The sequence below is a fragment of the Kogia breviceps genome, chromosome 2, assembly GCF_026419965.1.
Source record: "Kogia breviceps isolate mKogBre1 chromosome 2, mKogBre1 haplotype 1, whole genome shotgun sequence".
Lineage (NCBI taxonomy): Eukaryota > Metazoa > Chordata > Mammalia > Artiodactyla > Physeteridae > Kogia > Kogia breviceps.
Window position 1 is genome coordinate 61,681,582 of NC_081311.1, and position 12,724 is coordinate 61,694,305.

General features: G+C 39.3%; 1 protein-coding gene across 9 annotated transcripts in view; it reads left to right on the top strand.

Moving 5' to 3' along the window:
- ASCC1 (activating signal cointegrator 1 complex subunit 1) overlaps positions 1-12,724 on the top strand; it is a 122,609-nt gene that overhangs the window by 38,903 nt on the left and 70,982 nt on the right. The window lies entirely within an intron of this gene.

The window sequence follows — 12,724 nt, forward strand, 5'->3', positions numbered from 1 at the left end:
CTACCAAACTGTTTCTCAGAGTGCCTGTACTATGCATTCCCATCAACAGCATAAGAGAATTCCAATTGTTCTGCATCCTTGTCAGCATTTGGTGTTGTTGGCATTTTCATTTTAGCCATTCTAATAAGTGTGTAGTGATATGTTATTGTGGGTTTTTTTTTTTTTTTTTTGGCTGCATTGGGTCTTCATTGCTGTGTGCGGGCTTTCTCTAGTTGCGGCGAGTGGGGGCTACTCTTCGTTGCAATGTGCAGGCTTCTCATTGTGGTGGCTTCTCTTGTTGCAGAGCACAGACTCTAGGCGTGCGGGCTTCCGTAGTTGCAGCACTTGGGCTCAGTAGTTGAGGTTTGTGGGCTCTAGAGCGCAGGCTTGGTAGTTGTGGTGCACGGGCTTAGTTGCTCCATGGCATGTGGGATCTTCTCAGACCAGGGATCAAACCTGTGTCCCTTGCATTGGCAGGTGGATTCTTAACCACTGTGCCACCAGGGAAGTCCCTCTTATTGTGGTTTTAATTTGCATTTCTCTAATGGCTAATAATGTTCAACATCTTTTTTTTTTTTTTCCGGTATGCGGGCCTCTCACTCTTGTGGCCTCTCCCGTTGCAGAGCACAGGCTCAGTGGCCACGGCTCACGGGCCCAGCCACTCCGCTGCATGTGGGATCTTCCCGGACCAGGGCACGAACCTGTGTCCCCTGCATCGGCAGGCGGATTCTCAACCACTGCGCCACCACTGAAGCCCTGAACATCTTTTTTTTTTTTTTTTTTTTTTTTTTTTTTGCGGTGCGCGGGCCTCACGCTGTTCTGGCCTCTCCTGCTGCGGAGCACAGGCTCCAGACGCGCAGGCTCAGCGGCCATGGCTCACGGGCCCAGCCGCTCCGCGGCATGTGAGATCTTCCCGGACAGGGGCACGAACCCATGTCCCCTGCATTGGCAGGCGGACTCTCAACCACTGCGCCACCAGGGAAGCCCCTGAACATCTTTTTTAATGTGCCTTTTTGCCATTCTTATATCTGCTTTGGTGAGGTATTCTTATCTTTTACACAACTTAAAACTGTTTTCTTATTGTTGAGTTTTGAGAGTTCTTTTATATATATTCTAGATACAAGTACTTTCAAGGATATGTGATTTCCAAATATTTTTCCCAGGCTGTAGCTTATCTCTTCATTGTCTTATCAGTGACTTTTACAGAGCAAAAGTTTTAAATTTTGATGAAGTCCAATTTATTAATTTTTATTTTATGGATTGAACTTTTGATGTCATGTGTAAGAACTTTTTGCCTAACCCCAAGTCACAAATGTTTTCCCTTAGAATTTTCATGGTTTTGCTTTTTTATATTTAGATCTGTGACCTAGTTAATTTTTGTATGAGTTGTAAAGTTTAGGTCGGGGTTCATTTTTTTGCATATGGATGTCCATGCTGTGCTTTCTTTTTATTTATTTATTTATTTTAAAATTACTTGCTTATTTTTATTTTTGGCTGCATTGGGTCTTCGTTGCAGTGCACAGGCTTCTCTTGTTGTGGAGCACGGGCTCTAGGCTCCCGGACGTCAGTAATTGTGGCATGCAGGCTCAGTAGTTGTGGCTCGTGGGCTCTAGAGCACAGGCTCAGTAGTTGTGGGACACAGGCTTAGTTGCTCTGCAGCATGTGGGATATTCCTGGGCCAGGGCTCGAACCTGTGTTCCCTGCATTGGCAGGCAGATTTTTAACCACTGCACCACCAGGGAAGCCCCATGCTGTGTTTTCTTAATCTTGTAATAAAGAGAGGAATAAAAGTATGTGGAATAAAATAGAAGTGTGGTTAGTTTTTTGTTGTTGTTGTTGTTCTTGAGACAGATGGACATACATCTGATTCTGGGTTCCTCAGTCTGTGTAGACTTGAGCAAGTGAACCTCTCCAAATTTTTACAGCCTGCTTTGGAGAGTTGCAGGAAGGATTAAATGAGATAACATATAGTACTCAGCATGGTGCTTGATACAGAATAAGCATTTAATAAATGGTGACTGCTACTTCTGATATTTTTATGGCTGGTTAGGTTAAAATTGTTAGTATTACTTGTAGTATTCAGAGTAGGTGAGTGCTATATTTGATAGCTGTGGGCAAGGTCAGTGAAAATGTTTTTGGTGAAAATTTTTACAAGATCCTTTCTTCCTTCTCTTTTTCCCTTCTCTTGTCTGTCCTGCCCACATTGCTCAATCTGGGTCCTAGGTGTTAGAATATAGTGAGATATAGGTATGCAGATATAGAAGTATTAGAATCCAAGTACTTCTGTGGGACAGGGGGTGACAGTTGATCCACTTAATTATTTAAGAAGGAGGCTATGATGTTGAGAAGATTCAGACTGGGCAAATGTGAGTGGACAGTATAGAATTGTATAATCTATTTTTAGATGACTTCTTTGGCATTTATGTGCCTGAACAAAGGTACATTTATAAGTTCAATACTCAAGTTCTATATATATGTGTATGCATACATATATATGATTAGTAAACCATCAGAATATTACTAATTGTCATTAGTAAACCATCAGTATCTTTTTTCCTCTTAACATTTCATAGCAAGATGATTTCATTCTCAGTGGGAGTGGAGTAGGAGAAGATCAAGAACACTGAAGTTATAAAGACACAGATGTAGAAAATGGACTTGAGGACACAGGGTGGGGGAAGGGTAAGCTGGGACGAAGTGAGAGAGTGGCATGGACATATATACACTACCAAATGTAAAATAGATAGCTAGTGGGAAGCAGCCTCATAGCACAGGGAGATCAGCTCGGTGCTTTGTGACCACCTAGAGGGGTGTGCTAGGGAGGGTGGGAGGGAGACTTAAGAGGGAGGGGACATGAGGATATATGTATACATATAGCTGATTCACTTTGTTATACAGTAGCAACTAACAATAATGTAAAGCAATTATACTCCAATAAAGGTGTTAAAAAAAAAGTGGAAGTTTCAGTATGGTCTGGTAAATTTTGTGGGGATGGTGCTGGTAAGTTTTGGAGTTGTTTTGCCTTGTAAATACCACTTACTGAAGCTCAGTGATTATTTATTTTTTGGAGTATTACAAATACCTGATATTTGACAAGCAGATCATAATAAATTAGCCTTTTTCTTTCTGTGTGTGTGTGTATATATGTGTGAACAGTTTCTCACTTTTCTTTGGATCCTGACAAGGGCTGACAGGGAACAAATATTGGAATGATTACTTTAACTCAGCTGGAATGAGATTGGCCCCTATGAATGTCATGCTGGCCTTAATCAGTCCGAAGTACTTCCTTCCTGCTTTCAGGGAGACTCCATACTGACATTGTCTTCTTCCTGCTTTTATTTTTTATTTTTATTTTTTAACATCTTTATTGGAGTATAATTGCTTTACAATGGTGTGTGTTAGTTTCTGCTTTATAACAAGTGAATCAGTTATACATATACATATGTTCCTATATCTCTTCCCTCTTGCGTCTCCCTCCCTCCCACCCTCCCTATCCCACTCCTCTAGGTGGTCACAAACCACCAAGCTGATCTCCCTGTGCTATGCGGCTGCTTCCCACTAGCTATCTATTTTACGTTTGGTAGTGTATATATGTCCATGCCACTGTCTCACTTTGTCACAGGTTACCCTTCCCCCTCTCCATGTCCTCAAGTCCGTGCTCTAGTAGGTCTGTGTCTTTATTCCTGTCTTACCCCTAGGTTCATGACCTTTTTTTTTTTTTCTTAGGTTCCATATACATGTGTTAGCGTACAGTATTTGTTTTTCTCTTTCTGACTTCACTCTGTATGACAGACTCTAGGTCCATCCACCTCACTACAAATATCTCAATTTCATTTCTTTTTATGGATGAGTAATATTCCATTGTATATATGTGCCACATCTTCTTTATCCATTCATCCGATGATGGCCACTTAGGTTGCTTCCATGTCCTGCTATTGTAAATAGAGCTGCAATGAACATTTTGGTATATGACTCTTTTTGAATTATGGTTTTCTCAAGGTATGCCTTCCTGCTTTTAAATGAAGTCCTGCTAACAGCAGTGAAGTAAGCACAGCATAAAAGAGTTAATAAGGGACCATTATCTACTTATTAGATGGTAGAAAGTTTTTACTGAATTTCATTCTGATGTTAGAACAACAGTTAGATGACTGTAAAACCATGTAGGCATTTTCCACTGGTACTCTGCTTTTTTTTAAAATATAAATTTATTTATTTATTATTTATTTTGGGCTGCATTGGGTCTTTGTTGCTGTACGCGGGCTTTCTCTAGTTGCGGCAAGCAGGGGCTACTCTTCGTTGCGGTGCATGGGTTTCTCATTGTGGTGCTTCTCTTGTTGTGGAGCATGGGGTCTAGGCACGTGGGCTTTAGTAGTTGTGGCACGCAGGCTCAGTAGTTGTGGTTAGCAGGCTGTAGAGTGCAGGCTCAGTAGCTGTGGCGCATGGGCTTAGTTGCTCCAGGGCATGTGGGATCTTCCCGGGCGAGGGCTCGAACCCATGTCCTGTGCATTGGCAGGTGGATTCTCAACCACTGCGCCACCAGGGAAGTCCCTGGTACTCTGCTTTTATTTTTCCAACTTAGGAGAGTTCCTTTATAGTAACTTTGAAGAATGTATGCCTGCTCATTGAGATAGCAGTTGTTTCCTGAAAGACTGTGTGGCCCTCAGTCTTGTTTTGATTTCTCTGACACTCATTTGCATCTCTGATGAGAGTTTCTTCATCTCTAAAATAGGAGTGGTCTGACCATTCTCTTACTTATAAGAAAAAGATGACATCTCTTGGTATCAAGTTGGCTCATAGATTTTTGAATTTACATATGTATGTGTTATATACATTTATTAAAATTAAGTTACACACACTGTTTTGTAACTACCTTTTCGATTTTTTTTTTTTTTGGCCACACCACGCAGCTTGTGGGATCTCAGTTCCCTGACCAGGGACTGAACCCGGGCCCCAGCAGTGAGAGCCTGGAATCATAACCACTAAGCCACTAGGAACCTCCCTACTTTTTCAATTTAACATGTTTCAAGTCAGTATAAGTAAATCTAATTGCTGCTTCTAATTGCTATGACGTATCCTAGTCTATGAATGTACCCTAACTTATTTAATTAATACCCTATTGATGGACCATTGAAAGAAATTATTTCTATTAAATAATGCTATAAAGAACATTTTTGTAAATGCATCTTTGTGTTCTTGGCTGATGGTTTCTTTAGGGTACATTTTGGGATAAATTCTTAGAACTGGAATACATGGGTTAAGGGAATGCAAACTTAAATTTTTTTTTTTTTTTTTTTTTTTTTTTTTTTGTGGTACGCGGGCCTCTCACTGTTGTGGCCTCTTCCGTTGCGGAGCACAGGCTCCGGACGCACAGGCTCAGCGGCCACGGCTCACGGGCCCAGCCGCTCCGCAGCCTGTGGGATCTTCCTGGACCAGGGCATGAACCCATGTCCCCTGCATCGGCAGGTGGGCTCTCAACCACTGCGCCACCAGGGAATCCCCCTTTAACCTCTTTTATGTGGAATATATCATAGCCGTTCTGACTTTTATGTTATTGACATATTTGAAGAATGCATCCCTTCCAACCTTTTTTAAACAACAGAGCATTCTTTTTTGCATTTGTCTTATGTTTCCTCGTGTTTAAGTTGATATTATGTTTTCTCAGTTAGAGTACTTCATAGGTGATGTTGTGTCCTTCTGAGAATATTACACCTGGAGACATACAGTATTCACCTGTTTTTTGTAAGTGATGTTACATCTAGTCAAGATATTGCCCAAATTGCTCCTAAGTATAATAACTGTATTTTATATATTCCTTGCAACTAATAAGCAGTCTGCAGGGAGTTACTCTAAGAACATGCAAGTATAGTTGTGTCTTGGTATCTGTAGGTGATGGTTCCAGGATCCCCTGTGGATACCAAAATCTGCAGATGGTCAAGTCACATATAAAATGGCATAGTATTTGCATATAACCTATGTATATCCTCTTGTATACTTTAAATCATCTCTAGCTTACTTATAATATCTAGTATAGTGTAAATGCTATGAAAATAGTTGCCAGTATGGCAAATTCAAGTTTTGCTTTTTGGAACCTCTGTAATTAAAAAAAAAATTCGATCGGGATTGGTTAAATCTGCAGATGCAGAACCTGTGGATACAGAGGGCCGACTGTATCCTGCTTCTCATCAGCATTTTCCCCAGGCTTAGCATCCACTGGTGATTCTTACCTGATTTTTTAAAAATTTATTTATTTATTTTTGGCTGCATTGGGTCTTCGTTGCTGCACATGGGCTTTTCTCTAGTTGCAGTGAACGGGGGCTACTCTTCGTTGTGGTGCGTGGGCTTCTCATTGCGGTGACTTCTCTTGTTGTGGAGCATGGGCTCTAGGCTCACGGGCTTCAGTAGTTGTGGCACGCAGGCTCAGTAGTGGTGCCTCGCGGGCTCTAGAGTGCAGGCTCAGTAGTTGTGGCACATGGGCTTAGCTGCTCTACGGCATGTGGGATCTTCCTGGACCAGGGCTCAAACCTGTGTCTCCTGCATTGGCAGGCGGATTCTCAACTGCTGTGCCACCAGGGAAGCTCCTTATCTGATCCTTACTATGATGGTTGCAAAATGTTTCTAGTGCTTGCTCTGCATTTAGTATTCAGCTTTCTACCTTCTATTGTAAGCAGGGAACCTTCCTTCTCCCCTTACTTTTATTTTTTAATTAAAAAAATCTTTTTTCATTTTTTATAAATTTATTTTATTTATTTTATTTTTGGCTGTGTTGGGTCTTTGTTGCTGCGCACGGTCTTTCTCTAGTTGCAATGAGCAGAGGCTACTCTTCCTTGCGGTTCACAGGCTTCTTCTCATTGAAGTGGCTTCTCTTGTTGCAGAGCACGGGCTCTGGAGCGCAGACTCAGTAGTCGCGGCACATGGGCTTAGTTGCTCCGCAGCATGTGGGATCTTCCTGGACTAGGGCTCTAACCTATGTCCTCTGCATTGGCAGGTGAATTCTTAACCACTGTGCCACCAGGGAAGCCCCTCCCCTTACTTTTAAATTTATTTGTTATTTGTGTGATTTCATAAATTATATTTTTTTCTCAAGGGCTTATAATTTACTGTTGTGCTTTAATTATTTTGGTGCTTAAATTGTCTCAGATTTATCTCAGGGTCCTCTCAAACCTTTTCTGGGGATGCATCTTCCTTGGCCTGTATTTGTGCTTTTGTTCCAGTTCTCCTATATATGTGTATGTGTGTGTGCACGCACACGCGTGTGCACACACGGCTGCTTATAAATGCCTTAATTTCTCTAAGGTCTCACTCCAGTGCTTCCTCTTAGAGCTTTAGTTGTTCTGTTGTATTCCTCTGCCTGTAATCTCTTGTCCCCAGGTGCCTGAAGATCTGCTGTCTCCTGTAGTTCCTTCTCTCCCTCTGCAGCTAATTAACATTTCTTATAGTGGCCTCCAACCTGATAACCAGATTATGCCACTGTTCCAAACTGCACTCCAAGTTAGGCAAGACAGAAACCAGTTCCTCAGGCAGCCTCCTAACAAGCTAGAACATTGCAAACCACTTTCACTCTTCCTTCTGTCCTGATGGAGGAGCAGAAGTTGTGTGGCTTCCTTCTGACCTATTGTAATGTCCTAGGGAAGGGGTGTAGGGCAAAGGATAGATAGAAAACATGAAATTTCCTACCATTTTGAGTGCAGCTTTCCTTTGGTTAGGCATTTGCTTGGTTGTTGCTGGTTTTTAACTGGTTTCTGGAGTTTTCCCAAAGCTGCTTTGATCCGTATGTTATTGTTTATTTGGTGTTTCTGTCGGGGAATGAGGGCCTGGATCTTCTTAGTGTGCCATCTTGCTAACGTTGCTCCAAATTTGGATAATTTTAAGGCATTATTTTCTCAAATATCTTTTTTCTTCCCTTTTCCTTGTCTCTGTAACTCTAATTTCACCTGTATTAGACCAATTGATGTTGGTGTACAGATTACTGAAGCTCTGTTCATTTGCTTTCCAGACTTTTTTTTTCCTCTCTCTGCTTCAGTTTGGATAGTTTCTGTGGCTGCGTATTCAAATTCACTGTTTTTTTCTGAAGTGTCTAATCTGTTGTTAATCCCATCAAATGGAATTTTCATTTTTGTACTTTTTTTTAATCTATTGAAGTTCCATTTGTTTCTTTTTGATATTGTCCTTTTCCCTCTTCAGTATCTTCACGTTTTCCTTAAAATAGTTAAGCTTATAAATAATAGCTATTCAAAGTCAGTATCTGCTAATCCATTAGTATAATATTATAGCATTCTAGATATATATCTCTTGATGGATTTTTTTTTTGCCATGTAATGTCTGAAACATTTATATTAACATATTTCCATACAAATAACCCAAAGAAAGTTTAGTATTAGGGTTTTTTTTTTAATTTAATTTTATTTATTTTTTTATACAGCAGGTTCTTATTAGTCATCAGTTTTATACACATCAGTGTACACATGTCAGTCCCAATTCAGCATACCACCATCTCCACCCCCTCTGCGGCTTTCCCTCCTTGGTGTCCATACATTTGTTCTCTACATCTGTGTCTCAACTTCTGCCCTGCAAACTGGTTCATCTGTACCATTTTTCTAGGTTCCACATACATGCGTTAATGTATGATATTTGTTTTTCTCTTTCTGACTTTACTCCGTGTGACAGTCTCTAGATCCATCCACGTCTCAACATATGGCTCAATTTTGTTCCTTTTATGGCTGAGTAATATTCCATTGTATATATGTACCACAACTTCTTTATCCATTCGTCTGTCGATGGGCATTTAGGTTGCTTCCATGACCTGCCTATTGTAAATAGTGCTGCAGTGAACATTGGGGTGCATGTGTCTTTTTGAATTATGGTTTTCTCTGTGTATATGCCCAGTAGTGGGATTGCTGGATCATATGGTAATTCTATTTTTAGTTTTTTAAGGAACCTCCATACTGTTCTCCATAGTGGCTGTATCAATTTACATTCCCACCAACAGTTCAAGAGGGTTCCCTTTTCTCCACACCCTCTCCAGCATTTGTTGTTCATAGATTTTCTGATGATGCCCATTCTTACTGGTGTGAGGTGATACCTCATTGTAGTTTTGATTTGCATTTCTCTAATAATTAGTGATGTTGAGCAGCTTTTCATCTGCTTCTTGGCTATCTGTATGTCTTCTTTGGAGAAATGTCTATTTAGGTCTTCTGCCCATTTTTGGATTGGGTTGTTTGTTTCTTTAATATTGAGCTACATGAGCTGTTTATATATTCTGGAGATTAATCCTTTGTCCGTTGATTCATTTGCAAATATTTTCTACCATTCTGAGGGTTGTCTTTTTGTCTTGTTTATGGTTTCCTTTGCTGTGCAAAAGCTTTTAAGTTTCATTAGGTCCCATTTGTTTATTTTGTTTTTATTTCCATTACTCTAGGAGGTGGATCAAAAAGGATCTTGCTGTGCTTTATGTCAAAGAGTGTTCTTCCTTTGTTTTCCTCTAAGAGTTTTATAGTGTCTGGTTTTACACTTAGGTCTCTAATCCATTTTGAGTTTATTTTTGTGTATGGTGTTAGGGAGTGTTCTAATTTCATTCTTATACATGTAGCTGTCCAGTTTTCCCAGCATCACTTATTTAAGAGACTGTCTTTTCTCCATTGTATATTCTTGCCTCCTTTGTCATAGATTAGTTGACCATATGTGCGTGGGTTTATCTCTGGGTTTTTTATCTTGTTCCATTGATCTATGGTTTTTTTTGTGTGCCAGTACCATATTGTCTTGATTACTGTAGTTTTGTAGTATAGTCTCAAGTCAGGGAGTCTGATTCCTCCAGCTCTGTTTTTTTCCCTCAAGACTGCTGTGGCTATTCGGGGTCTTTTGTGTCTCCATACAAAGTTTAAGATTTTTTGTTCTAGTTCCGTAAAAAATGCCATTGGTAATTTGATAGGGATTGCATTCAATCTGTAGATTGCTTTGGGTAGTATAGTCATTTTCACAATACTGATTCTTCCAATCAAAGAACATAGTATGTCTCTTCATCTTTTGGTATCATCTTTAATTTCTTTCATCAGTGTCTTATAGTTTTCTGCGTACAGGTCTTTTGTCTCCCTAGGTAGGTTTATTCCTAGGTATTCTCTTTGTTGCAGTGGTAAATGGGAGTGTTTCCTAAATTTCTCTTTCAGACTTTTCATCATCAGTGTATAGGAATGCAAAAGATTTCTGTTCATTAATTTTGTATCCTGCTACTTTACCAGATTCATTGATTAGCTCTAGTAGTTTTCTGGTGGCATTTATAGGATTCTTTATGTATAGTATCATGTCATCTGCAAACAGTAACAGTTTTACTTGTTCTTTTCCAATTTGTATTCCTTTTATTTCTTTTTCTTCTCTGATTGCTGTGGCTAGGACTTCCAAAACTATGTTGAGTAATAGTGGTGAGAGTGGACATCCTTGTCTTGTTCCTGATCTTAGAAGAAATGCTTTTAGTTTTTCACATTGAGAATGATGTTCGCTGTGTGTTTGTCCTACATGACCTTTATTATGTTGAGGTAGGTTCCCTCTATGCCCACTTTCTGGAGAGTTTTTATCATACTTGGGTGTTGAATTTTGTCAGAAGCTTTTTCTGCATCTGTTGAGATGATCGTATGGTTTTTCTCATCATTTGTTAATATGGTGTATCACATTGATTGATTTGTGTATATTGAAGAATCCTTGCATCCCTGGGATAAATTCCACTTGATCATGGTGTATGATCCTTTTAATGTGTTGTTGGATTCTGTTTGCTAGTATTTCGTTGAGGACTTTTGCATCTATATTCATCAGTGATATTGGTCTGTCATTTTCTTTTTTTGTAGTATCTTTGTCTGGTTTTGGTATCAGGGTGATGGTGGCCTCATAGAATGAGTTTGGGAGTGTTCCTTCCTCTGCAATTTTTTGGAAGAGTTTGAGAAGGATGGGTATTAGTTCTTATCTAAATGTTTGATAGAATTCACCTGTGAAGCCATCTGGTCCTGGACTTTTGTTTGTTGGAAGATTTTTAATCACAGTTTCAATTTCATTACTTGTGCTTGGTCCGTTCGTATTTTCTATTTCTTCCTGGTTCAGTCTTGGAAGGTTATACCTTTCTAAGAATTTGTCCATTTCTTCCAGGTTGTCCATTTTATTGGCATAGAGTTGCTTGTAGTAGTCTCTTAGGATGCTTTGTATTTCTGCTGTGTCTGTTGTAACTTCTCCTTTTTCATTTCTAATTTTATTGATTTGAGTTCTCTCCCTCTTTTTCTTGATGAGTCTGGCTAATGTTTTATCAATTTTATCTTCTCAGAGAACCAGCTTTTAGTTTTATTGATCTTTCCTGTTGTTTTCTTTTTTCTATTTCATTTATTTCTGATTTGATCTTTATGATTTCTTTCCTTCTGCTAACTTTGGGTTTTGTTTGTTCTTCTTTTTCTGGTTCCTTTAGGTGTAAGGTTAGATTGTTTATTTGAGATTTTTCTTGTTTCTTGAGGTAGGCTTGTATAGCTATAAACTTCCCTCTTAGAACTGCTTTTGCTGCATCCCATAGGTTTTTGATTGCCATGTTTTCATTGTCATTTGTCTCTAGGTATTTTTTGATTTCCTCTTTGATTTCTTCAGTGATCTCTGGGTTATTTAGTAACATATTGTTTAGCTTCCATGTGTTTGTGTTTTTTATGTTTTTTTTCCCTGTAATTCATTTCTAATCTCATAGCGCTGTGGTCAGAAAAGATGATTGATATGATTTCAATTTTCTGAAATTTACTGAGGCTTGATTTGTGACTGAAGATGTGATCTATCCTAGAATGTTCCATGTGCACTTGAGAAGAAAGTGTAATCTGCTGTTTTTGGATGGAATGTCCTATAAATATCAATTAAATCTGTCTGCTCTGTTGTGTCTGTTAAAGCTTCTGTTTCCTTATTTGTTTTCATTTTGGATGATCTGTCCATTGGTGTAAGTGAGGTGTTAAAGCCCCCACTATTATTGTGTTACCCTCGATTTCCTCTTTTAGAGCTGTTAGCAGTTGCCTTATGTATTGAGGTGCTCCTTTGTTGGGTGCATATATATTTATAATTGTTATATCTTCTTCTTGGATTGATCCCTTGATCATTATATAGTGTCCTTCCTTGTCTCTTGTAACATTCTTTATTTTTAAGTCTATTTTATATGATATGAGTATTGCTGCTCCAGCTTTCTTTTGATTTCCATTTGCATGGAATATCTCTTTCCATCCCCTCACTTTCAGTCCATATGTGTCCCTAGGTCTGAAGTGGGTCTCTTGTAGACAGCATATATATGGGTCTTGGTTTTATATCCATTCAGCAAGCCTGTGCCTTTTGGTTGGAGCATTTAAGCTATTCACATTTAAGGTAATTATATGTATGTTCCTATGACCATTTTCTTAATTGTTTTGGGTTTGTTTTTGTAGGTCCTTTTCTTCTCTCGTGTTTCCCACTTAGAGAAGTTCCTTTAGCATTTCTTGTAGAGTGCGTTTGGTGGTGCTGAATTCTCTTAGCTTTTGCTTGTCTGTAAAGCTTTTGATTTCTCCATCGAATCTGAATGAGATCCTTGCCGGGTAGAGTAATCTTGGTTGTAGGTTCTTCCCTTTCATCACTTTAAGTGTATCATGCCACTCCTTTCTGGCTTGTAGAGTTTCTGCTGAGAAATCAGCTGTTACCCTTATGGGAGTTCCCTTGTATGTTATTTGTCGTTTTTCCCTTGCTGCTTTCAATAATTTTTCTTTGTATTTAATTT